At 36.3% G+C, this 4,203-nt stretch overlaps 1 non-coding gene across 1 annotated transcript; it reads left to right on the top strand.

Moving 5' to 3' along the window:
- The first annotated feature begins 2,985 nt into the window (after positions 1–2,985).
- On the top strand, positions 2,986–3,061 carry TRNAA-UGC (transfer RNA alanine (anticodon UGC)). Its single transcript has one exon. It is a non-coding gene; the product is annotated as a tRNA-Ala (tRNA).
- The last annotated feature ends 1,142 nt before the right edge of the window (positions 3,062–4,203 follow it).

Here is a 4,203-nt window from a genome sequence, read left to right as displayed (position 1 = left end):
GCAAGATCTCAGGAATGGACACCAATGCAGCTGATCCTAAGACCATACCTTGAGTTGCAAGACCCTATAAAATATTGGACTTAAATATTTTATTCACATGAATTTTAATATTCATTGTGTATGTATATTGCAATTTCAAGAATAATTTTAAATTCTATAGCTTTCTTTTTCATGTGCTGTCAGTGGATTAAAACTTGTTTATGTTTAAACTAGTGCCTGAAGGTGAGAATCAACATTAAACTCCTTTGTGAAGATAATTGCTTTATGAATGATTTGTTTTGACAAGGTAATTCCCTCCAGAATCATACAAGTTGTATATCTCAGAGTTTAATTCAACAGTATGTAATTCCATAATTTCTTTAATATTCACCTGTTGAATCTGAGCTGATTACAGTTTTTGGCTAATATAAAGCTACTAAAAACACCATGTGTATATTTTGGTATAATTGCTGGGTCAGGTGGTAATGCATGTTTAATTTTATCAGAAAGTGCCAAACTGTTTTTCAGAGCATAACATCTACAGGCTTTAATATTTTATATTCCCACCAGCAGTGTATGAATAATCCATTTTTTCTGCATCTTATGTAGCATTTGGCACTGTCATTATTTTTTATTCAGACATTCTGAAAGGTACGTGGTTATATTCTCTGTGGTTTTAATTTGCATTTCCCAAATGGCTAATGATGTTGAACATCTTTATGTGCATCTTTGCCATGTGCATAACCTCTTTAGCAAAATGTTTCTTTATGACTTTTGTTCATTTTCTATTTAATTTTTTAGTTTTTGAGTGTAGAGTTCTTTGTGTATTCTAGATATTAGATTTTTTGTCAGGTATATTATGTATTTGCAAATATATTTTTTTATTATTTTCATACTCTTCTGATGGCTTAACAAAGAATAAAAGTTTATAATTCTCATGAAGTCTGATTCAGCAATTTTTTACTTTACTGATTATACTTTTGATATTAAGTTTAAGAACTCTTAGCCTAGACAGCCAGAGATGCCAGTGATCATCCAGTAGTAGGATTCAGCAAACTCACACCAGTTCGGAAGAACCAATACCTAATTTTTGGTTGAGTTTGACAAATCTGTTATTAAAATGGCATTTGTAATCAGGGTTCTTTCTAAGGTGGGCACCTGGGCAGCTGTCCAATGTGGAAATCACAAATTTATATCCCTTTCTCTTTTTTAACATTCATTCTATTCATAGGTGAAAACAATTGCAAATGAAGATGCCAGTCAAGAAGCAATATGGAGCCTGACCAGGTGGTGGCACTGTGGATAGAGCATCAAATTGGGACACTGAGGACCCAGGTTCAAAATCCGAGGTCTCTGGCTTGAACATGGGCTCATCCAGCTTGAACAGAGACTCACCAGCTTGAGTGAGGGTTTGCTGGCTTGAGTGTGGGATCATAGACATGACCCTGTGGTAGGTACCTTGAGCTCAAAGGTTGCTGGCTTGAGGCCCAAGGTCACTGGCTTGAGCCCAAGGTTGCTGGCTTGAGCAAGGGGTAACTCACTCTGTCGCCACCCCCGGCCAAGGCACAAATGACAAAGTAGTCAATGAAAACTAAGGAGCTGCAACAAAGAATTGATGCTTCTCATCTCTCTCCCTTCCTGTCTGCCTGTCCTTATTTGTCCTTCTCTCTTACTCTCTGTCTCTGTCAAAAAATAAAAAATAAAAAAGAAGCAATATGGAAATATCTTAAATAATAGTTATTGTTTTTTTCAGGTATTAATATTTTTCATTAATATTTTAAACTCCTTTTTATAACATAAGTTTGTTTTGTGTACCTCTTTTATTGATTTTATTTAAGTATTAAAAGCAGGAAATAAACTACCATTCTGTATATCACTTTTTTTTTTAAGTGAGAAGCAGCGGGGGAGAGAGAAAGACTCCCGTGTGCATGTGCCCAATAGGGATTCACTCGATGTGCCCACTAGGGGCGATGCTCTGCCCATTTGGGGCTCTGTTTCAACCAGAGCCATTGTAGCATCTGAGACAGAGGCCATGGAGCAATCCTCAGTGCCCTGGCCAATTATGCACCAATGAACCTTGGTTGCAGGAAGGGAATAGAGAGATAGAAGAAGAAGGGAGGAAGAATGAAGAAGCAGATGGCTCCTCTGTGTGCCCTGGCCGGGAATTGAACCTGGAGTTTCCACACACTGAGCCAATGCTCTACTAAGGAACCAACCAGCCAGGGCTCACTTTTTTATTCTTAAAATGGTCATTAGGACAGATAACCAATTGTTAAATTATTTGAATCCCACCACTGTTCTCATCTATTACTCTTTCTACAAGTTTTATATTACATTTTAAATTTAAGTCTATGACACATTTTGAGTATGTTTAAGATTTACGTTGAGCTTTACTTATTTGCCTATGGAAGTCTTATTGTTCTAGTACCATTTTTGAAAAGGTTTTCCTTCCTTTATTAAATTTATTTAGGTATTTTATTTATTTATTTTAACATTTTAGAATTTGTGTATACATACCCTGTACATGTTTGCTGAGTGTTTACCTAAATATTTCTGTTTTTGGCATGATTATCAACAACATTTTTTTAAATTTCAAATTCTGTAATTTTATTATCAGTACATAGAAATGTGATTGATTTTGAAGCATTCCTTTTATATTCTGCTGTTTACCTGAACTCATTTATTACTTCTAGAATATTTTTTGTTTGTTTTTTATTATTTTTGTTTTTTTATTATCTATTTTGAGAATCATGCCACTTGTGCATTGAAAAATTTATTTTTTCCTTTTATATTAGTATGACTTTTATTTATTTACTTATCCTTATTTATGTGGCTAAAATTTCCAGTACTGTATGAATAAATTTGGTGAGACAGGCAATATTTTATTCTATAAATAAATAATATTAATAATAGTTAACAGTTATATATAATTCAGTTATGTTATTCATATATATATGATATTTCAATTGTAGGTTTTCTATAAATTTTATTTTATCAAGATAAATCGCCCTGGCCGATTGGCTCAGCGGTAGAACGTCGGCCTTGCATGCGGGGGACCCGGGTTCGATTCCCGGCCAGGGCACATAGGAGAAGCGCCCATTTGCTTCTCCACCCCCCCTTCCTCTCTGTCTCTCTCTTCTTCTCCCGCAGCCAAGGCTCCATTGGAGCAAGGATGGCCCAGGCGCTGGGGATGGCTCCTTGGCCTCTGTCCCAGGCGCTAGAGTGGCTCTGGTCGCAGCAAAGCGACGCCCCGAAGGGGCAGAGCATCGCCCCCTGGTGGGCAGAGCGTCGCCCCTGGTGGGCATGCCGGGTGGATCCTGGTCGGGTGCATGCGGGAGTCTGTCTGACTGTCTCTCCCCGTTTCCAGCTTCAGAAAAATACAAAAAAAAAAAAAAAGTTAAATTATATCCCCTTAACTACTAATTTTCATCATTAACGTGTGCTAGAGTTTGTCAAATGCTCTTTCTTTTTCAACTGATGCGAAAGAACATATTAATTCTTTTTTAGATGTTGAACCAGCCTTGTACACCTCTAATGAAACCAACATTGTTATACTGTATAATTATTTTTTTATATTTTTTCGCATTTGGTTTGTTTATATTTTGTTGAAGATTTTTGTGTCTAAGTTAATGAGCGGTATTGGCCTAGTATTTTTATTTTACTCACTTCATTCTCTCCCCCCTCCTTTTATTTTAATATTGTCTTTACCTGATTTTGGTATCGACGAAATACAAGCATCATAAAATTACTTGGGGCCTGAACTGTGGTGGTGCAGTGGATAAAGTGTCAACCTGGAACACTGAGGTCGCTGATTCAAAACCCTGCACTTGTCTGGTCAAGGCATATATGGGAGTTGATGCTTCCTGCTCCTCCCCCCTTTCTCTCTCTCAAACTCTCACTCTTAAATCTCTCTCCTCTCTAAAATGAATGAATGAATAAATAAATAATTACTTGGTAAGAGTTCTTTTGTCTTCTATATTCTGGGAGAGATGATATTAAAATTCATGTTCATTTTTCTTTTTGCATTTTAGTTTGAAAAAATTCTGCTGCTCCATTTTAAGCTCATTGATTCTTTCTTTGGCTTTTTGAGCCTACTGAGTCCACTAAAGGCAGTATTTATTTCTGTTACAGTGTCTTTGATTTTCAGCACTTTCTTTTCATAATTTTTTAGAGTTTCCATTTCTCTACTTTCATTATCCATCTGTTCCTATGTGCCGTCTACTT

Source organism: Saccopteryx bilineata, chromosome 8, assembly GCF_036850765.1.
Source record: "Saccopteryx bilineata isolate mSacBil1 chromosome 8, mSacBil1_pri_phased_curated, whole genome shotgun sequence".
NCBI classification, from domain to species: Eukaryota; Metazoa; Chordata; class Mammalia; order Chiroptera; family Emballonuridae; genus Saccopteryx; species Saccopteryx bilineata.
The sequence above is the reverse complement of the archived record's forward strand: the minus strand, read 5'-3'. Positions and strand labels throughout refer to the sequence as shown.